The following is a 22,082-nucleotide window of genomic DNA, read 5'->3' on the forward strand; positions in this document are numbered from 1 at the left end:
GCAGCGATACCCACGGCAGACTGGCAGGACGCTTCCAGCCGCTTCACCCCGCCGCTTTGTTTCGAATTTCGTTACAAGGCAATCCGATTCTTAAGGCTCACTCTGCTTTGAAGAGCTGCTGGAGAAAGGCTAACACGTGGCATCGGCGCTACCGTCGGAATTCCGGCGTAAAAATCACGGCAAAGCCGTGCCTTGTCAAGCGGCTTCCCAAGCAGGCTCTGGAGCCTTTCCACGAGACGGGCAAAGCCGGAGTCCCGCGGGAACCCTGTGCCAGCTCCGTCAGTACGGCCGAGCCCTCCGACAAAGCGCACCGCCGTACGGAAACGTCAAGCGGGTTTATACCTCGGGCTCCTTTACAGCCTCGGAAAACAACACCGCCCGGCCGGACGCGCTGCTTTAAGCGCCTAGCAGGCCCGGCTGCGTTACCACCAGGGACCGACAGTTCCTCCCCGGCCGTTGCCCGAGCCGCAGCGCAGCACTCGGAAGCGGCGGGCACACGGAGCCTCGCGGGCCCTCGGCGGCTACAAAAGGGATCCCTCCGTAGTCAGCAGTCCGACTCGCAAGCACGAGGCACGCGTGGCGAGGTAACATCTCGAGCGACCTTCGGTTCCGCTCCCCTTGACTTGTCGACGGACGCTTCCGGACGAACCTAGGGACAAAGGGAAAACAAAAGGCCCCGGTTTCGCGGGGAAGCAAACCAAAAGGCCTCTTCCCCTCGGCTGCTCCGGCCCCGGAGCTGACTGTCACGACACAAGACCAGCCAGACACCTGAGCTGCCGCTGCCTCCCAGCCCTCCCCGGCAGTTAAAAGGCTTGCGGAGAAAGCAGCAGTCGGGGGCGACGGCTGGGGATTCCGCTGCCGGCTGCCTTTTCTTGCTCTGGCCCGCTGGCAGGGGCGGGAAGAGGCTCCTGAGCCACACACACACACACACACACCCCCCGGCCGCGACAGCGTTACCGCAGGCCCCGAGGCAGCCTCTCTGCGGCCCGCGGGAGCCGGCAGCCCCAGCCGGCTGCCACGGCTCAGGCCAGCGGCTGGGGGAAAGACAAAGCCCCGCGCAGAGCTGCGGCGGCTGCCCGGGCAGCCCGGAGGCGGCGGCGGGTGGGCGGCGGGGCGGCGCGGGCCGACCCCTCTCTCCCGGGCGCCGCCGCCACAAGCGAGCACCGGGGCCGCCCCGCCGCCGCTCCTCGCCGAGGTAGCGGCGCGGCTCCGAGAAAAAAAAAAAAAAAAAACCCAAAACAAAACACCACCCACCCAGACAAGGGCAGCCCCGTGAGGAGCCCGCTGACCACCGTCCCTGCCGGGGAGACGAGAACCGGCGGCAGCCCCGCCGGTGCCGGGCCGGGCCGCCCGCCTGCCTCAGCCCGCCCGCCGCCGGCACCAGGCGCTCCCTGCCGCGGCCGAGCGCCGGGCCGCCACATCCCCCCCGACCGGGCCGCTGCCCGCCGGCCCCCGGCCGCCCTTCAGCCCGAGCGCGCCGCCGCACGTCCCGGCCCGAAAGTCTCCCGGGCTACCGGCGAAGGCTCCGCACCTCCACGGCCGCTCCAGCGCGCCGCGCGGGCCGGCAGTGAACCCGCCTTTCCCGGGCCGGATGCGTCCTCTGCCCCTACGCACGAGGCCGGAAGCCCCGCCCCTAGGGGGGGTCAAAGCCGCTTCTGCGCATGCGCCGCCCTCCGTCGGCCAGCAAGGCTTCTGCGCATGCGCCAAAGCGGGATTGCGTCATCGGCCCGGTCGCACGGGGCCGGAAGCCCCGCCCCTGAGGGTCAAAGCCGCTTCTGCGCATGCGCTGACCTTACTTGGCCAGAAAGCCCTTCTGCGCATGCGCCAAAGCGGGATTGCGTCATCGGCCCGGACGCACGGGGCCGGAAGCCCCGCCCCTGAGGGTCAAAGCCGCTTCTGCGCATGCGCTGACCTTACTTGGCCAGAAAGCCCTTCTGCGCATGCGCCAAAGCGGGATTGCGTCATCGGCCCGGACGCACGGGGCCGGAAGCCCCGCCCCTGAGGGTCAAAGCCGCTTCTGCGCATGCGCTGACCTTACTTGGCCAGAAAGCCCTTCTGCGCATGCGCCAAAGCGGGATTGCGTCATCGGCCCGGACGCACGGGGCCGGAAGCCCCGCCCCCTCGGCGTCAGGCCGCGTCTGCGCATGCGCTGCCCTTACTCCGCCTGGGAGGCGCGGTGCTGCCTCCTGGCGAAAAAAATTGGGTACTGCAGCCCGTCTAGCTAACGAGACTGCACAGTTTATTATATAGGCACGGCATCAAGAAGGGAACTCTGCCCACGGCCCGTTCGGAAGTTGCCTGGCTTCCCATCCCGGTGGATGAAGTTCTTACAGCGAACATTCTCGATTCGACTAGTCTAGAGAAAAAGAAAAAAAAATAAAAAATAATAATCACTCGAGAGACCAGGCATACGCTTTTTTTCCCCCCTTATAAAAACACTAGCAACAGTGCCTGAACGGGAAAAGGGGTCACGAAAGTTTTTATTGTAAAATGGAAGGGCACGAAAGAGAACAGAATTCGACAGACGAGACGTAAACCTCTCCAGCTCTTTCCCCGTGCCTATCGGACATCGGTTTCCAAAAACTTTCTCGGGTGAGCGCCTTTTGTCTTTGAGCAGTGCAACAGACGCTTTGCAAACAGCACAAGTCTGCTTTTGAACCATCGTTTCAGACTTTGCAATCACTTGAGATGGGGCGCTTTGTACTTAAGAGAAACAAAACCCGCTCTGAGTCTTTCCTTTAACGATACAGGCCTATTCCCCTTTCCCTTAGAGAAACAACCTACTCGCTTCTGAGCTCTCGAGGAATCTTAACACTCCCAACACACTGCGCCGTCAAGATCAACAAAGCAGTTTCCTACCACGTTGCCAGCGAGCGATAGGACCGTCTCGAGACGAAGTTTCCTCGGACAAAAACCAGAGAGATCTATCTTCAAGACTCGGTCCAAACGGGCTCCGTCACCGTTCCATCGCAGTCCCCTTCGGCTCCACACCACTGCCTTGTGGGAACGCCCCCTAGAAAAAAAGAAACGCTTTCATCAGGGTAACAAGCAGAATACAGCTCTAGCCTTGAGGACGGCTGGCACGCACACGGCCTGTATCGCCGCGGTCCCCTCCCCGAGCCGCAGCTCAGCGCGCGCCGACAGCGGTGACGGAGGAGGCGCTGAAGGCGAAAAGCCGAAAGCCAACCCCCCGAAGCCCAGAACCGTGCTCAGGAACCCAGGAGTTAAGCCGAAAACCGGTTGAAAGAGCTGCCTCCTACCTGCTCCCCCGCCACCTCTCCCCCTCCGAGGTCAGCACCTTTCCTCGCGATCCCTTTTCGCAAACAAAAGACGGACGCCTGCGGTCTCAGCTCGGTACCGAAGCACCACGATGCGCTTGCCGGCGGCGTGCTCCCTCACAAGGCTGACAGCTTCTCTGCACGCAACAGCCGAGGCCCTGTGAAAGGGGAGGAAGGCAAACACCGATCACGTCTCGCCGGGGTCAGGAGGGAGTCGGGGTGCGCCACAGTCAGAGCCCAGCGCCTTCCCCAGAGGAATTACCGGGGCACAACAAGAGGCAGGAGCGATCGGCAGACAGGCAGGTAACACGCACGGCAGCGATACCCACGGCAGACTGGCAGGACGCTTCCAGCCGCTTCACCCCGCCGCTTTGTTTCGAATTTCGTTACAAGGCAATCCGATTCTTAAGGCTCACTCTGCTTTGAAGAGCTGCTGGAGAAAGGCTAACACGTGGCATCGGCGTTACCGTCGGAATTCCGGCGTAAAAATCACGGCAAAGCCGTGCCTTGTCAAGCGGCTTCCCAAGCAGGCTCTGGAGCCTTTCCACGAGACGGGCAAAGCCGGAGTCCCGCGGGAACCCTGTGCCAGCTCCGTCAGTACGGCCGAGCCCTCCGACAAAGCGCACCGCCGTACGGAAACGTCAAGCGGGTTTATACCTCGGGCTCCTTTACAGCCTCGGAAAACAACACTGCCCGGCCGGACGCGCTGCTTGAAGCGCCTAGCAGGCCCGGCTGCGTTACCACCAGGGACCGACAGTTCCTCCCCGGCCGTTGCCCGAGCCGCAGCGCAGCACTCGGAAGCGGCGGGCACACGGAGCCTCGCGGGCCCTCGGCGGCTACAAAAGGGATCCCTCCGTAGTCAGCAGTCCGACTCGCAAGCACGAGGCACGCGTGGCGAGGTAACATCTCGAGCGACCTTCGGTTCCGCTCCCCTTGACTTGTCGACGGACGCTTCCGGACGAACCTAGGGACAAAGGGAAAACAAAAGGCCCCGGTTTCGCGGGGAAGCAAACCAAAAGGCCTCTTCCCCTCGGCTGCTCCGGCCCCGGAGCTGACTGTCACGACACAAGACCAGCCAGACACCTGAGCTGCTGCTGCCTCCCAGCCCTCCCCGGCAGTTAAAAGGCTTGCGGAGAAAGCAGCAGTCGGGGGCGACGGCTGGGGATTCCGCTGCCGGCTGCCTTTTCTTGCTCTGGCCCGCTCGCAGGGGCGGGAAGAGGCTCCTGAGCCACACACACACACACACCCCCCCGGGACAGCGTTACCGCAGCCCCCGGGGCAGCCTCTCTGCGGCCCGCGGGGGCCGGCAGCCCCAGCCGGCTGCCACGGCTCAGGCCAGCGGCTGGGGGAAAGACAAAGCCCCGCGCAGGGCTGCGGCGGCTGCCCGGGCAGCCCGGAGGCGGCGGCGGGTGGGCGGCGGGGCGGCGCGGGCCGACCCCTCTCCCGGACGCCGCCGCCGCCACAAGCGAGCACCGGGGCCGCCCCGCCGCCGCTCCTCGCCGAGGTAGCGGCGCGGCTCCGAGAGAAAAAAAAAAAAAAAAACCAAACAAAAACCCACCCACCCAGAAAAGGGCAGCCCCGTGAGGAGCCCGCTGGCCACCGTCCCTGCCGGGGAGACGAGAACCGGCGGCGGCCCCGCCGGTCCCGGGCCGGGCCGCCCGCCTGCCTCAGCCCGCCCGCCGCCGGCACCAGGCGCTCCCTGCCGCGGCCGAGCGCCGGGCCGCCACATCCCCCCCGACCGGGCCGCTGCCCGCCGGCCCCCCGGCCGCCCTTCAGCCCGAGCGCGCCGCCGCACGTCCCGGCCCGAAAGTCTTCCGGGGCTCCCGGCGAAGGCTCCGCACCTCCACGGCCGCTCCAGCGCGCCGCGCGGGCCGGCAGTGAACCCGCCTTTCCCGGGCCGGATGCGTCCTCTGCCCCTACGCACGAGGCCGGAAGCCCCGCCCCTAGGGGGTCAAAGCCGCTTCTGCGCATGCGCCGCCCTCGGTCGGCCAGCAAGGCTTCTGCGCATGCGCCAAAGCGGGATTGCGTCATCTGCCCGTACGCCCGAGGCCGGAAGCCCCGCCCCCTTCGGCGTCAAGCCGCGTCTGCGCATGCGCTGCCCTTAGTTTGCCAGAAAGCCCTTCTGCGCATGCGTCGAGGCGTGTTGCGTCATCGGGCTGCGACGAGGCCGGAAGCCCCGCCCCCTTCGGCGTCAACCCGCGTCTGCGCATGCGCTGCCCTTACTTTGCCAGAAACCCCTTCTGCGCATGCGCCGAAGCCGGATTACGTCATCGGCCCGCGACGTGCCCGGAGGCCACGCCCCCTTCGGCGTCAAGCCGCGTCTGCGCATGCGCTGCCCTTACTCCGCCTGGGGGGGGGCGCGGTGCTGCCACCTGGCGAAAAAATTTGGGTACTGCAGCCCGTCCAGCTAACGGACTGCACAGTTTATTATAGAGGCACGGCATCAAGAAGGGAACTCTGCCCACGGCCCGTTAGGAAGTTGCCTGGCTTCCCATCTCGGTGGATGAAGTTCCGGCAGCGAACATCCTCGATTCGACTAGTCTAGCGAAAAAGAAAAAAAGAAAAAAAAAAAAAAATCACTCCAGAGACCAGGCTTACGCTTTTTTTCCCCCCCTTATGAAAACACTACCAACAGTGCCTGAACGAGAAAAGAGGTCACGAAAGTTTTTCTTGTAAAATGGAAGGGCACGAAAGAGAACAGAATTCGACAGACGAGACGTAAACCTCTGCAGCTCTTTCCCCGTGCCTATCGGACATCGGTTTCCAAAAGCTTTCTCGGGTGAGCGCCTTTTGTCTTTGAGCAGTGCAACAGACGCTTTGCAAACAGCACAAGTCTGCTTTTGAACCATCGTTTCAGACTTTGCAATCACTTGAGATGGGGCGCTTTGTACTTAAGAGAAACAAAACCCGCTCTGAGTCTTCCCTTTAACGATACAGGCCTATTCCCCTTTCCCTTAGAGAAACAACCTACTCGCTTCTGAGCTCTCGAGGAATCTTAACACTCCCAACACACTGCGCCGTCAAGATCAACAAAGCAGTTTCCTACCACGTTGCCAGCGAGCGATAGGACCGTCTCGAGACGAAGTTTCCTCGGACAAAAACCAGAGAGATCTATCTTCAAGACTCGGTCCAAACGGGCTCCGTCACCGTTCCATCGCAGTCCCCTTCGGCTCCACACCACTGCCTTGTGGGAACGCCCCCTAGAAAAAAAGAAACGCTTTCATCAGGGTAACAAGCAGAATACAGCTCTAGCCTTGAGGACGGCTGGCACGCACACGGCCTGTATCGCCGCGGTCCCCTCCCCGAGCCGCAGCTCAGCGCGCGCCGACAGCGGTGACGGAGGAGGCGCTGAAGGCGAAAAGCCGAAAGCCAACCCCCCGAAGCCCAGAACCGTGCTCAGGAACCCAGGAGTTAAGCCGAAAACCGGTTGAAAGAGCTGCCTCCTACCTGCTCCCCCGCCACCTCTCCCCCTCCGAGGTCAGCACCTTTCCTCGCGATCCCTTTTCGCAAACAAAAGACGGACGCCTGCGGTCTCAGCTCGGTACCGAAGCACCACGATGCGCTTGCCGGCGGCGTGCTCCCTCACAAGGCTGACAGCTTCTCTGCACGCAACAGCCGAGGCCCTGTGAAAGGGGAGGAAGGCAAACACCGATCACGTCTCGCCGGGGTCAGGAGGGAGTCGGGGTGCGCCGCAGTCAGAGCCCAGCGCCTTCCCCAGAGGAATTACCGGGGCACAACAAGAGGCAGGAGCGATCGGCAGACAGGCAGGTAACACGCACGGCAGCGATACCCACGGCAGACTGGCAGGACGCTTCCAGCCGCTTCACCCCGCCGCTTTGTTTCGAATTTCGTTAAAAGGCAGTCCGATTCTTAAGGCTCACTCTGCTTTGAAGAGCTGCTGGAGAAAGGCTAACACGTGGCATCGGCGTTACCGTCGGAATTCCGGCGTAAAAATCACGGCAAAGCCGTGCCTTGTCAAGCGGCTTCCCAAGCAGGCTCTGGAGCCTTTCCACGAGACGGGCAAAGCCGGAGTCCCGCGGGAACCCTGTGCCAGCTCCGTCAGTACGGCCGAGCCCTCCGACAAAGCGCACCGCCGTACGGAAACGTCAAGCGGGTTTATACCTCGGGCTCCTTTACAGCCTCGGAAAACAACACTGCCCGGCCGGACGCGCTGCTTGAAGCGCCTAGCAGGCCCGGCTGCGTTACCACCAGGGACCGACAGTTCCTCCCCGGCCGTTGCCCGAGCCGCAGCGCAGCACTCGGAAGCGGCGGGCACACGGAGCCTCGCGGGCCCTCGGCGGCTACAAAAGGGATCCCTCCGTAGTCAGCAGTCCGACTCGCAAGCACGAGGCACGCGTGGCGAGGTAACATCTCGAGCGACCTTCGGTTCCGCTCCCCTTGACTTGTCGACGGACGCTTCCGGACGAACCTAGGGACAAAGGGAAAACAAAAGGCCCCGGTTTCGCGGGGAAGCAAACCAAAAGGCCTCTTCCCCTCGGCTGCTCCGGCCCCGGAGCTGACTGTCACGACACAAGACCAGCCAGACACCTGAGCTGCTGCTGCCTCCCAGCCCTCCCCGGCAGTTAAAAGGCTTGCGGAGAAAGCAGCAGTCGGGGGCGACGGCTGGGGATTCCGCTGCCGGCTGCCTTTTCTTGCTCTGGCCCGCTCGCAGGGGCGGGAAGAGGCTCCTGAGCCACACACACACACACCCCCCCGGGACAGCGTTACCGCAGCCCCCGGGGCAGCCTCTCTGCGGCCCGCGGGGGCCGGCAGCCCCAGCCGGCTGCCACGGCTCAGGCCAGCGGCTGGGGGAAAGACAAAGCCCCGCGCAGGGCTGCGGCGGCTGCCCGGGCAGCCCGGAGGCGGCGGCGGGTGGGCGGCGGGGCGGCGCGGGCCGACCCCTCTCCCGGACGCCGCCGCCGCCACAAGCGAGCACCGGGGCCGCCCCGCCGCCGCTCCTCGCCGAGGTAGCGGCGCGGCTCCGAGAGAAAAAAAAAAAAAAAAAACCAAACAAAAACCCACCCACCCAGAAAAGGGCAGCCCCGTGAGGAGCCCGCTGGCCACCGTCCCTGCCGGGGAGACGAGAACCGGCGGCGGCCCCGCCGGTCCCGGGCCGGGCCGCCCGCCTGCCTCAGCCCGCCCGCCGCCGGCACCAGGCGCTCCCTGCCGCGGCCGAGCGCCGGGCCGCCACATCCCCCCCCGACCGGGCCGCTGCCCGCCGGCCCCCCGGCCGCCCTTCAGCCCGAGCGCGCCGCCGCACGTCCCGGCCCGAAAGTCTTCCGGGGCTCCCGGCGAAGGCTCCGCACCTCCACGGCCGCTCCAGCGCGCCGCGCGGGCCGGCAGTGAACCCGCCTTTCCCGGGCCGGATGCGTCCTCTGCCCCTACGCACGAGGCCGGAAGCCCCGCCCCTAGGGGGTCAAAGCCGCTTCTGCGCATGCGCCGCCCTCGGTCGGCCAGCAAGGCTTCTGCGCATGCGCCAAAGCGGGATTGCGTCATCTGCCCGTACGCCCGAGGCCGGAAGCCCCGCCCCCTTCGGCGTCAAGCCGCGTCTGCGCATGCGCTGCCCTTAGTTTGCCAGAAAGCCCTTCTGCGCATGCGTCGAGGCGTGTTGCGTCATCGGGCTGCGACGAGGCCGGAAGCCCCGCCCCCTTCGGCGTCAACCCGCGTCTGCGCATGCGCTGCCCTTACTTTGCCAGAAACCCCTTCTGCGCATGCGCCGAAGCCGGATTACGTCATCGGCCCGCGACGTGCCCGGAGGCCACGCCCCCTTCGGCGTCAAGCCGCGTCTGCGCATGCGCTGCCCTTACTCCGCCTGGGGGGGGGCGCGGTGCTGCCACCTGGCGAAAAAATTTGGGTACTGCAGCCCGTCCAGCTAACGGACTGCACAGTTTATTATAGAGGCACGGCATCAAGAAGGGAACTCTGCCCACGGCCCGTTAGGAAGTTGCCTGGCTTCCCATCTCGGTGGATGAAGTTCCGGCAGCGAACATCCTCGATTCGACTAGTCTAGCGAAAAAGAAAAAAAGAAAAAAAAAAAAAAATCACTCCAGAGACCAGGCTTACGCTTTTTTTCCCCCCCTTATGAAAACACTACCAACAGTGCCTGAACGAGAAAAGAGGTCACGAAAGTTTTTCTTGTAAAATGGAAGGGCACGAAAGAGAACAGAATTCGACAGACGAGACGTAAACCTCTGCAGCTCTTTCCCCGTGCCTATCGGACATCGGTTTCCAAAAGCTTTCTCGGGGTGAGCGCCTTTTGTCTTTGAGCAGTGCAACAGACGCTTTGCAAACAGCACAAGTCTGCTTTTGAACCATCGTTTCAGACTTTGCAATCACTTGAGATGGGGCGCTTTGTACTTAAGAGAAACAAAACCCGCTCTGAGTCTTCCCTTTAACGATACAGGCCTATTCCCCTTTCCCTTAGAGAAACAACCTACTCGCTTCTGAGCTCTCGAGGAATCTTAACACTCCCAACACACTGCGCCGTCAAGATCAACAAAGCAGTTTCCTACCACGTTGCCAGCGAGCGATAGGACCGTCTCGAGACGAAGTTTCCTCGGACAAAAACCAGAGAGATCTATCTTCAAGACTCGGTCCAAACGGGCTCCGTCACCGTTCCATCGCAGTCCCCTTCGGCTCCACACCACTGCCTTGTGGGAACGCCCCCTAGAAAAAAAGAAACGCTTTCATCAGGGTAACAAGCAGAATACAGCTCTAGCCTTGAGGACGGCTGGCACGCACACGGCCTGTATCGCCGCGGTCCCCTCCCCGAGCCGCAGCTCAGCGCGCGCCGACAGCGGTGACGGAGGAGGCGCTGAAGGCGAAAAGCCGAAAGCCAACCCCCCGAAGCCCAGAACCGTGCTCAGGCACCCAGGAGTTAAGCCGAAAACCGGTTGAAAGAGCTGCCTCCTACCTGTTCCCCCGCCACCTCTCCCCCTCCGAGGTCAGCACCTTTCCTCGCGATCCCTTTTCGCAAACAAAAGACGGACGCCTGCGGTCTCAGCTCGGTACCGAAGCACCACGATGCGCTTGCCGGCGGCGTGCTCCCTCACAAGGCTGACAGCTTCTCTGCACGCAACAGCCGAGGCCCTGTGAAAGGGGAGGAAGGCAAACACCGATCACGTCTCGCCGGGGTCAGGAGGGAGTCGGGGTGCGCCGCAGTCAGAGCCCAGCGCCTTCCCCAGAGGAATTACCGGGGCACAACAAGAGGCAGGAGCGATCGGCAGACAGGCAGGTAACACGCACGGCAGCGATACCCACGGCAGACTGGCAGGACGCTTCCAGCCGCTTCACCCCGCCGCTTTGTTTCGAATTTCGTTACAAGGCAATCCGATTCTTAAGGCTCACTCTGCTTTGAAGAGCTGCTGGAGAAAGGCTAACACGTGGCATCGGCGCTACCGTCGGAATTCCGGCGTAAAAATCACGGCAAAGCCGTGCCTTGTCAAGCGGCTTCCCAAGCAGGCTCTGGAGCCTTTCCACGAGACGGGCAAAGCCGGAGTCCCGCGGGAACCCTGTGCCAGCTCCGTCAGTACGGCCGAGCCCTCCGACAAAGCGCACCGCCGTACGGAAACGTCAAGCGGGTTTATACCTCGGGCTCCTTTACAGCCTCGGAAAACAACACCGCCCGGCCGGACGCGCTGCTTGAAGCGCCTAGCAGGCCCGGCTGCGTTACCACCAGGGACCGACAGTTCCTCCCCGGCCGTTGCCCGAGCCGCAGCGCAGCACTCGGAAGCGGCGGGCACACGGAGCCTCGCGGGCCCTCGGCGGCTACAAAAGGGATCCCTCCGTAGTCAGCAGTCCGACTCGCAAGCACGAGGCACGCGTGGCGAGGGTAACATCTCGAGCGACCTTCGGTTCCGCTCCCCTTGACTTGTCGACGGACGCTTCCGGACGAACCTAGGGACAAAGGGAAAACAAAAGGCCCCGGTTTCGCGGGGAAGCAAACCAAAAGGCCTCTTCCCCTCGGCTGCTCCGGCCCCGGAGCTGACTGTCACGACACAAGACCAGCCAGACACCTGAGCTGCTGCTGCCTCCCAGCCCTCCCCGGCAGTTAAAAGGCTTGCGGAGAAAGCAGCAGTCGGGGGCGACGGCTGGGGATTCCGCTGCCGGCTGCCTTTTCTTGCTCTGGCCCGCTCGCAGGGGCGGGAAGAGGCTCCTGAGCCACACACACACACACCCCCCCGGGACAGCGTTACCGCAGCCCCCGGGGCAGCCTCTCTGCGGCCCGCGGGGGCCGGCAGCCCCAGCCGGCTGCCACGGCTCAGGCCAGCGGCTGGGGGAAAGACAAAGCCCCGCGCAGGGCTGCGGCGGCTGCCCGGGCAGCCCGGAGGCGGCGGCGGGTGGGCGGCGGGGCGGCGCGGGCCGACCCCTCTCCCGGACGCCGCCGCCGCCACAAGCGAGCACCGGGGCCGCCCCGCCGCCGCTCCTCGCCGAGGTAGCGGCGCGGCTCCGAGAGAAAAAAAAAAAAAAAAAACCAAACAAAAACCCACCCACCCAGAAAAGGGCAGCCCCGTGAGGAGCCCGCTGGCCACCGTCCCTGCCGGGGAGACGAGAACCGGCGGCGGCCCCGCCGGTCCCGGGCCGGGCCGCCCGCCTGCCTCAGCCCGCCCGCCGCCGGCACCAGGCGCTCCCTGCCGCGGCCGAGCGCCGGGCCGCCACATCCCCCCCGACCGGGCCGCTGCCCGCCGGCCCCCCGGCCGCCCTTCAGCCCGAGCGCGCCGCCGCACGTCCCGGCCCGAAAGTCTTCCGGGGCTCCCGGCGAAGGCTCCGCACCTCCACGGCCGCTCCAGCGCGCCGCGCGGGCCGGCAGTGAACCCGCCTTTCCCGGGCCGGATGCGTCCTCTGCCCCTACGCACGAGGCCGGAAGCCCCGCCCCTAGGGGGGGTCAAAGCCGCTTCTGCGCATGCGCCGCCCTCGGTCGGCCAGCAAGGCTTCTGCGCATGCGCCAAAGCGGGATTGCGTCATCTGCCCGTACGCCCGAGGCCGGAAGCCCCGCCCCCTTCGGCGTCAAGCCGCGTCTGCGCATGCGCTGCCCTTAGTTTGCCAGAAAGCCCTTCTGCGCATGCGTCGAGGCGTGTTGCGTCATCGGGCTGCGACGAGGCCGGAAGCCCCGCCCCCTTCGGCGTCAACCCGCGTCTGCGCATGCGCTGCCCTTACTTTGCCAGAAACCCCTTCTGCGCATGCGCCGAAGCCGGATTACGTCATCGGCCCGCGACGTGCCCGGAGGCCACGCCCCCTTCGGCGTCAAGCCGCGTCTGCGCATGCGCTGCCCTTACTCCGCCTGGGGGGGCGCGGTGCTGCCACCTGGCGAAAAAATTTGGGTACTGCAGCCCGTCCAGCTAACGGACTGCACAGTTTATTATAGAGGCACGGCATCAAGAAGGGAACTCTGCCCACGGCCCGTTAGGAAGTTGCCTGGCTTCCCATCCCGGTGGATGAAGTTCCGGCAGCGAACATTCTCGATTCGACTAGTCTAGAGAAAAAGAAAAAAAAAATAAAAAATAATAATCACTCGAGAGACCAGGCATACGCTTTTTTTTCCCCCTTATAAAAACACTAGCAACAGTGCCTGAACGGGAAAAGGGGTCACGAAAGTTTTTCTTGTAAAATGGAAGGGCACGAAAGAGAACAGAATTCGACAGACGAGACGTAAACCTCTGCAGCTCTTTCCCCGTGCCTATCGGACATCGGTTTCCAAAAGCTTTCTCGGGTGAGCGCCTTTTGTCTTTGAGCAGTGCAACAGACGCTTTGCAAACAGCACAAGTCTGCTTTTGAACCATCGTTTCAGACTTTGCAATCACTTGAGATGGGGCGCTTTGTACTTAAGAGAAACAAAACCCGCTCTGAGTCTTCCCTTTAACGATACAGGCCTATTCCCCTTTCCCTTAGAGAAACAACCTACTCGCTTCTGAGCTCTCGAGGAATCTTAACACTCCCAACACACTGCGCCGTCAAGATCAACAAAGCAGTTTCCTACCACGTTGCCAGCGAGCGATAGGACCGTCTCGAGACGAAGTTTCCTCGGACAAAAACCAGAGAGATCTATCTTCAAGACTCGGTCCAAACGGGCTCCGTCACCGTTCCATCGCAGTCCCCTTCGGCTCCACACCACTGCCTTGTGGGAACGCCCCCTAGAAAAAAAGAAACGCTTTCATCAGGGTAACAAGCAGAATACAGCTCTAGCCTTGAGGACGGCTGGCACGCACACGGCCTGTATCGCCGCGGTCCCCTCCCCGAGCCGCAGCTCAGCGCGCGCCGACAGCGGTGACGGAGGAGGCGCTGAAGGCGAAAAGCCGAAAGCCAACCCCCCGAAGCCCAGAACCGTGCTCAGGCACCCAGGAGTTAAGCCGAAAACCGGTTGAAAGAGCTGCCTCCTACCTGTTCCCCCGCCACCTCTCCCCCTCCGAGGTCAGCACCTTTCCTCGCGATCCCTTTTCGCAAACAAAAGACGGACGCCTGCGGTCTCAGCTCGGTACCGAAGCACCACGATGCGCTTGCCGGCGGCGTGCTCCCTCACAAGGCTGACAGCTTCTCTGCACGCAACAGCCGAGGCCCTGTGAAAGGGGAGGAAGGCAAACACCGATCACGTCTCGCCGGGGTCAGGAGGGAGTCGGGGTGCGCCGCAGTCAGAGCCCAGCGCCTTCCCCAGAGGAATTACCGGGGCACAACAAGAGGCAGGAGCGATCGGCAGACAGGCAGGTAACACGCACGGCAGCGATACCCACGGCAGACTGGCAGGACGCTTCCAGCCGCTTCACCCCGCCGCTTTGTTTCGAATTTCGTTACAAGGCAATCCGATTCTTAAGGCTCACTCTGCTTTGAAGAGCTGCTGGAGAAAGGCTAACACGTGGCATCGGCGCTACCGTCGGAATTCCGGCGTAAAAATCACGGCAAAGCCGTGCCTTGTCAAGCGGCTTCCCAAGCAGGCTCTGGAGCCTTTCCACGAGACGGGCAAAGCCGGAGTCCCGCGGGAACCCTGTGCCAGCTCCGTCAGTACGGCCGAGCCCTCCGACAAAGCGCACCGCCGTACGGAAACGTCAAGCGGGTTTATACCTCGGGCTCCTTTACAGCCTCGGAAAACAACACCGCCCGGCCGGACGCGCTGCTTGAAGCGCCTAGCAGGCCCGGCTGCGTTACCACCAGGGACCGACAGTTCCTCCCCGGCCGTTGCCCGAGCCGCAGCGCAGCACTCGGAAGCGGCGGGCACACGGAGCCTCGCGGGCCCTCGGCGGCTACAAAAGGGATCCCTCCGTAGTCAGCAGTCCGACTCGCAAGCACGAGGCACGCGTGGCGAGGTAACATCTCGAGCGACCTTCGGTTCCGCTCCCCTTGACTTGTCGACGGACGCTTCCGGACGAACCTAGGGACAAAGGGAAAACAAAAGGCCCCGGTTTCGCGGGGAAGCAAACCAAAAGGCCTCTTCCCCTCGGCTGCTCCGGCCCCGGAGCTGACTGTCACGACACAAGACCAGCCAGACACCTGAGCTGCTGCTGCCTCCCAGCCCTCCCCGGCAGTTAAAAGGCTTGCGGAGAAAGCAGCAGTCGGGGGCGACGGCTGGGGATTCCGCTGCCGGCTGCCTTTTCTTGCTCTGGCCCGCTCGCAGGGGCGGGAAGAGGCTCCTGAGCCACACACACACACACCCCCCCGGGACAGCGTTACCGCAGCCCCCGGGGCAGCCTCTCTACGGCCCGCGGGGGCCGGCAGCCCCAGCCGGCTGCCACGGCTCAGGCCAGCGGCTGGGGGAAAGACAAAGCCCCGCGCAGGGCTGCGGCGGCTGCCCGGGCAGCCCGGAGGCGGCGGCGGGTGGGCGGCGGGGCGGCGCGGGCCGACCCCTCTCCCGGACGCCGCCGCCGCCACAAGCGAGCACCGGGGCCGCCCCGCCGCCGCTCCTCGCCGAGGTAGCGGCGCGGCTCCGAGAGAAAAAAAAAAAAAAAAACCAAACAAAAACCCACCCACCCAGAAAAGGGCAGCCCCGTGAGGAGCCCGCTGGCCACCGTCCCTGCCGGGGAGACGAGAACCGGCGGCGGCCCCGCCGGTCCCGGGCCGGGCCGCCCGCCTGCCTCAGCCCGCCCGCCGCCGGCACCAGGCGCTCCCTGCCGCGGCCGAGCGCCGGGCCGCCACATCCCCCCCGACCGGGCCGCTGCCCGCCGGCCCCCCGGCCGCCCTTCAGCCCGAGCGCGCCGCCGCACGTCCCGGCCCGAAAGTCTTCCGGGGCTCCCGGCGAAGGCTCCGCACCTCCACGGCCGCTCCAGCGCGCCGCGCGGGCCGGCAGTGAACCCGCCTTTCCCGGGCCGGATGCGTCCTCTGCCCCTACGCACGAGGCCGGAAGCCCCGCCCCTAGGGGGGGTCAAAGCCGCTTCTGCGCATGCGCCGCCCTCGGTCGGCCAGCAAGGCTTCTGCGCATGCGCCAAAGCGGGATTGCGTCATCTGCCCGTACGCCCGAGGCCGGAAGCCCCGCCCCCTTCGGCGTCAAGCCGCGTCTGCGCATGCGCTGCCCTTAGTTTGCCAGAAAGCCCTTCTGCGCATGCGTCGAGGCGTGTTGCGTCATCGGGCTGCGACGAGGCCGGAAGCCCCGCCCCCTTCGGCGTCAACCCGCGTCTGCGCATGCGCTGCCCTTACTTTGCCAGAAACCCCTTCTGCGCATGCGCCGAAGCCGGATTACGTCATCGGCCCGCGACGTGCCCGGAGGCCACGCCCCCTTCGGCGTCAAGCCGCGTCTGCGCATGCGCTGCCCTTACTCCGCCTGGGGGGGCGCGGTGCTGCCACCTGGCGAAAAAATTTGGGTACTGCAGCCCGTCCAGCTAACGGACTGCACAGTTTATTATAGAGGCACGGCATCAAGAAGGGAACTCTGCCCACGGCCCGTTAGGAAGTTGCCTGGCTTCCCATCCCGGTGGATGAAGTTCCGGCAGCGAACATTCTCGATTCGACTAGTCTAGAGAAAAAGAAAAAAAAAATAAAAAATAATAATCACTCGAGAGACCAGGCATACGCTTTTTTTTCCCCCTTATAAAAACACTAGCAACAGTGCCTGAACGGGAAAAGGGGTCACGAAAGTTTTTCTTGTAAAATGGAAGGGCACGAAAGAGAACAGAATTCGACAGACGAGACGTAAACCTCTGCAGCTCTTTCCCCGTGCCTATCGGACATCGGTTTCCAAAAGCTTTCTCGGGTGAGCGCCTTTTGTCTTTGAGCAGTGCAACAGACGCTTTGCAAACAGCACAAGTCTGCTTTTGAACCATCGTTTCAGACTTTGCAATCACTTGAGATGGGGCGCTTTGTACTTAAGAGAAACAAAACCCGCTCTGAGTCTTCCCTTTAACGATACAGGCCTATTCCCCTTTCCCTTAGAGAAACAACCTACTCGCTTCTGAGCTCTCGAGGAATCTTAACACTCCCAACACACTGCGCCGTCAAGATCAACAAAGCAGTTTCCTACCACGTTGCCAGCGAGCGATAGGACCGTCTCGAGACGAAGTTTCCTCGGACAAAAACCAGAGAGATCTATCTTCAAGACTCGGTCCAAACGGGCTCCGTCACCGTTCCATCGCAGTCCCCTTCGGCTCCACACCACTGCCTTGTGGGAACGCCCCCTAGAAAAAAAGAAACGCTTTCATCAGGGTAACAAGCAGAATACAGCTCTAGCCTTGAGGACGGCTGGCACGCACACGGCCTGTATCGCCGCGGTCCCCTCCCCGAGCCGCAGCTCAGCGCGCGCCGACAGCGGTGACGGAGGAGGCGCTGAAGGCGAAAAGCCGAAAGCCAACCCCCCGAAGCCCAGAACCGTGCTCAGGCACCCAGGAGTTAAGCCGAAAACCGGTTGAAAGAGCTGCCTCCTACCTGTTCCCCCGCCACCTCTCCCCCTCCGAGGTCAGCACCTTTCCTCGCGATCCCTTTTCGCAAACAAAAGACGGACGCCTGCGGTCTCAGCTCGGTACCGAAGCACCACGATGCGCTTGCCGGCGGCGTGCTCCCTCACAAGGCTGACAGCTTCTCTGCACGCAACAGCCGAGGCCCTGTGAAAGGGGAGGAAGGCAAACACCGATCACGTCTCGCCGGGGTCAGGAGGGAGTCGGGGTGCGCCGCAGTCAGAGCCCAGCGCCTTCCCCAGAGGAATTACCGGGGCACAACAAGAGGCAGGAGCGATCGGCAGACAGGCAGGTAACACGCACGGCAGCGATACCCACGGCAGACTGGCAGGACGCTTCCAGCCGCTTCACCCCGCCGCTTTGTTTCGAATTTCGTTACAAGGCAATCCGATTCTTAAGGCTCACTCTGCTTTGAAGAGCTGCTGGAGAAAGGCTAACACGTGGCATCGGCGTTACCGTCGGAATTCCGGCGTAAAAATCACGGCAAAGCCGTGCCTTGTCAAGCGGCTTCCCAAGCAGGCTCTGGAGCCTTTCCACGAGACGGGCAAAGCCGGAGTCCCGCGGGAACCCTGTGCCAGCTCCGTCAGTACGGCCGAGCCCTCCGACAAAGCGCACCGCCGTACGGAAACGTCAAGCGGGTTTATACCTCGGGCTCCTTTACAGCCTCGGAAAACAACACTGCCCGGCCGGACGCGCTGCTTGAAGCGCCTAGCAGGCCCGGCTGCGTTACCACCAGGGACCGACAGTTCCTCCCCGGCCGTTGCCCGAGCCGCAGCGCAGCACTCGGAAGCGGCGGGCACACGGAGCCTCGCGGGCCCTCGGCGGCTACAAAAGGGATCCCTCCGTAGTCAGCAGTCCGACTCGCAAGCACGAGGCACGCGTGGCGAGGTAACATCTCGAGCGACCTTCGGTTCCGCTCCCCTTGACTTGTCGACGGACGCTTCCGGACGAACCTAGGGACAAAGGGAAAACAAAAGGCCCCGGTTTCGCGGGGAAGCAAACCAAAAGGCCTCTTCCCCTCGGCTGCTCCGGCCCCGGAGCTGACTGTCACGACACAAGACCAGCCAGACACCTGAGCTGCTGCTGCCTCCCAGCCCTCCCCGGCAGTTAAAAGGCTTGCGGAGAAAGCAGCAGTCGGGGGCGACGGCTGGGGATTCCGCTGCCGGCTGCCTTTTCTTGCTCTGGCCCGCTCGCAGGGGCGGGAAGAGGCTCCTGAGCCACACACACACACACCCCCCCGGGACAGCGTTACCGCAGCCCCCGGGGCAGCCTCTCTGCGGCCCGCGGGGGCCGGCAGCCCCAGCCGGCTGCCACGGCTCAGGCCAGCGGCTGGGGGAAAGACAAAGCCCCGCGCAGGGCTGCGGCGGCTGCCCGGGCAGCCCGGAGGCGGCGGCGGGTGGGCGGCGGGGCGGCGCGGGCCGACCCCTCTCCCGGACGCCGCCGCCGCCACAAGCGAGCACCGGGGCCGCCCCGCCGCCGCTCCTCGCCGAGGTAGCGGCGCGGCTCCGAGAGAAAAAAAAAAAAAAAAACCAAACAAAAACCCACCCACCCAGAAAAGGGCAGCCCCGTGAGGAGCCCGCTGGCCACCGTCCCTGCCGGGGAGACGAGAACCGGCGGCGGCCCCGCCGGTCCCGGGCCGGGCCGCCCGCCTGCCTCAGCCCGCCCGCCGCCGGCACCAGGCGCTCCCTGCCGCGGCCGAGCGCCGGGCCGCCACATCCCCCCCGACCGGGCCGCTGCCCGCCGGCCCCCCGGCCGCCCTTCAGCCCGAGCGCGCCGCCGCACGTCCCGGCCCGAAAGTCTTCCGGGGCTCCCGGCGAAGGCTCCGCACCTCCACGGCCGCTCCAGCGCGCCGCGCGGGCCGGCAGTGAACCCGCCTTTCCCGGGCCGGATGCGTCCTCTGCCCCTACGCACGAGGCCGGAAGCCCCGCCCCTAGGGGGGGTCAAAGCCGCTTCTGCGCATGCGCCGCCCTCGGTCGGCCAGCAAGGCTTCTGCGCATGCGCCAAAGCGGGATTGCGTCATCTGCCCGTACGCCCGAGGCCGGAAGCCCCGCCCCCTTCGGCGTCAAGCCGCGTCTGCGCATGCGCTGCCCTTAGTTTGCCAGAAAGCCCTTCTGCGCATGCGTCGAGGCGTGTTGCGTCATCGGGCTGCGACGAGGCCGGAAGCCCCGCCCCCTTCGGCGTCAACCCGCGTCTGCGCATGCGCTGCCCTTACTTTGCCAGAAACCCCTTCTGCGCATGCGCCGAAGCCGGATTACGTCATCGGCCCGCGACGTGCCCGGAGGCCACGCCCCCTTCGGCGTCAAGCCGCGTCTGCGCATGCGCTGCCCTTACTCCGCCTGGGGGGGCGCGGTGCTGCCACCTGGCGAAAAAATTTGGGTACTGCAGCCCGTCCAGCTAACGGACTGCACAGTTTATTATAGAGGCACGGCATCAAGAAGGGAACTCTGCCCACGGCCCGTTAGGAAGTTGCCTGGCTTCCCATCCCGGTGGATGAAGTTCCGGCAGCGAACATTCTCGATTCGACTAGTCTAGAGAAAAAGAAAAAAAAAATAAAAAATAATAATCACTCGAGAGACCAGGCATACGCTTTTTTTTCCCCCTTATAAAAACACTAGCAACAGTGCCTGAACGGGAAAAGGGGTCACGAAAGTTTTTCTTGTAAAATGGAAGGGCACGAAAGAGAACAGAATTCGACAGACGAGACGTAAACCTCTGCAGCTCTTTCCCCGTGCCTATCGGACATCGGTTTCCAAAAGCTTTCTCGGGTGAGCGCCTTTTGTCTTTGAGCAGTGCAACAGACGCTTTGCAAACAGCACAAGTCTGCTTTTGAACCATCGTTTCAGACTTTGCAATCACTTGAGATGGGGCGCTTTGTACTTAAGAGAAACAAAACCCGCTCTGAGTCTTCCCTTTAACGATACAGGCCTATTCCCCTTTCCCTTAGAGAAACAACCTACTCGCTTCTGAGCTCTCGAGGAATCTTAACACTCCCAACACACTGCGCCGTCAAGATCAACAAAGCAGTTTCCTACCACGTTGCCAGCGAGCGATAGGACCGTCTCGAGACGAAGTTTCCTCGGACAAAAACCAGAGAGATCTATCTTCAAGACTCGGTCCAAACGGGCTCCGTCACCGTTCCATCGCAGTCCCCTTCGGCTCCACACCACTGCCTTGTGGGAACGCCCCCTAGAAAAAAAGAAACGCTTTCATCAGGGTAACAAGCAGAATACAGCTCTAGCCTTGAGGACGGCTGGCACGCACACGGCCTGTATCGCCGCGGTCCCCTCCCCGAGCCGCAGCTCAGCGCGCGCCGACAGCGGTGACGGAGGAGGCGCTGAAGGCGAAAAGCCGAAAGCCAACCCCCCGAAGCCCAGAACCGTGCTCAGGCACCCAGGAGTTAAGCCGAAAACCGGTTGAAAGAGCTGCCTCCTACCTGTTCCCCCGCCACCTCTCCCCCTCCGAGGTCAGCACCTTTCCTCGCGATCCCTTTTCGCAAACAAAAGACGGACGCCTGCGGTCTCAGCTCGGTACCGAAGCACCACGATGCGCTTGCCGGCGGCGTGCTCCCTCACAAGGCTGACAGCTTCTCTGCACGCAACAGCCGAGGCCCTGTGAAAGGGGAGGAAGGCAAACACCGATCACGTCTCGCCGGGGTCAGGAGGGAGTCGGGGTGCGCCGCAGTCAGAGCCCAGCGCCTTCCCCAGAGGAATTACCGGGGCACAACAAGAGGCAGGAGCGATCGGCAGACAGGCAGGTAACACGCACGGCAGCGATACCCACGGCAGACTGGCAGGACGCTTCCAGCCGCTTCACCCCGCCGCTTTGTTTCGAATTTCGTTACAAGGCAATCCGATTCTTAAGGCTCACTCTGCTTTGAAGAGCTGCTGGAGAAAGGCTAACACGTGGCATCGGCGTTACCGTCGGAATTCCGGCGTAAAAATCACGGCAAAGCCGTGCCTTGTCAAGCGGCTTCCCAAGCAGGCTCTGGAGCCTTTCCACGAGACGGGCAAAGCCGGAGTCCCGCGGGAACCCTGTGCCAGCTCCGTCAGTACGGCCGAGCCCTCCGACAAAGCGCACCGCCGTACGGAAACGTCAAGCGGGTTTATACCTCGGGCTCCTTTACAGCCTCGGAAAACAACACTGCCCGGCCGGACGCGCTGCTTGAAGCGCCTAGCAGGCCCGGCTGCGTTACCACCAGGGACCGACAGTTCCTCCCCGGCCGTTGCCCGAGCCGCAGCGCAGCACTCGGAAGCGGCGGGCACACGGAGCCTCGCGGGCCCTCGGCGGCTACAAAAGGGATCCCTCCGTAGTCAGCAGTCCGACTCGCAAGCACGAGGCACGCGTGGCGAGGTAACATCTCGAGCGACCTTCGGTTCCGCTCCCCTTGACTTGTCGACGGACGCTTCCGGACGAACCTAGGGACAAAGGGAAAACAAAAGGCCCCGGTTTCGCGGGGAAGCAAACCAAAAGGCCTCTTCCCCTCGGCTGCTCCGGCCCCGGAGCTGACTGTCACGACACAAGACCAGCCAGACACCTGAGCTGCTGCTGCCTCCCAGCCCTCCCCGGCAGTTAAAAGGCTTGCGGAGAAAGCAGCAGTCGGGGGCGACGGCTGGGGATTCCGCTGCCGGCTGCCTTTTCTTGCTCTGGCCCGCTCGCAGGGGCGGGAAGAGGCTCCTGAGCCACACACACACACACCCCCCCGGGACAGCGTTACCGCAGCCCCCGGGGCAGCCTCTCTGCGGCCCGCGGGGGCCGGCAGCCCCAGCCGGCTGCCACGGCTCAGGCCAGCGGCTGGGGGAAAGACAAAGCCCCGCGCAGGGCTGCGGCGGCTGCCCGGGCAGCCCGGAGGCGGCGGCGGGTGGGCGGCGGGGCGGCGCGGGCCGACCCCTCTCCCGGACGCCGCCGCCGCCACAAGCGAGCACCGGGGCCGCCCCGC

Source organism: Falco peregrinus, unplaced genomic scaffold, assembly GCF_023634155.1.
Source record: "Falco peregrinus isolate bFalPer1 unplaced genomic scaffold, bFalPer1.pri scaffold_105, whole genome shotgun sequence".
In the NCBI taxonomy this organism is placed as follows: domain Eukaryota; kingdom Metazoa; phylum Chordata; class Aves; order Falconiformes; family Falconidae; genus Falco; species Falco peregrinus.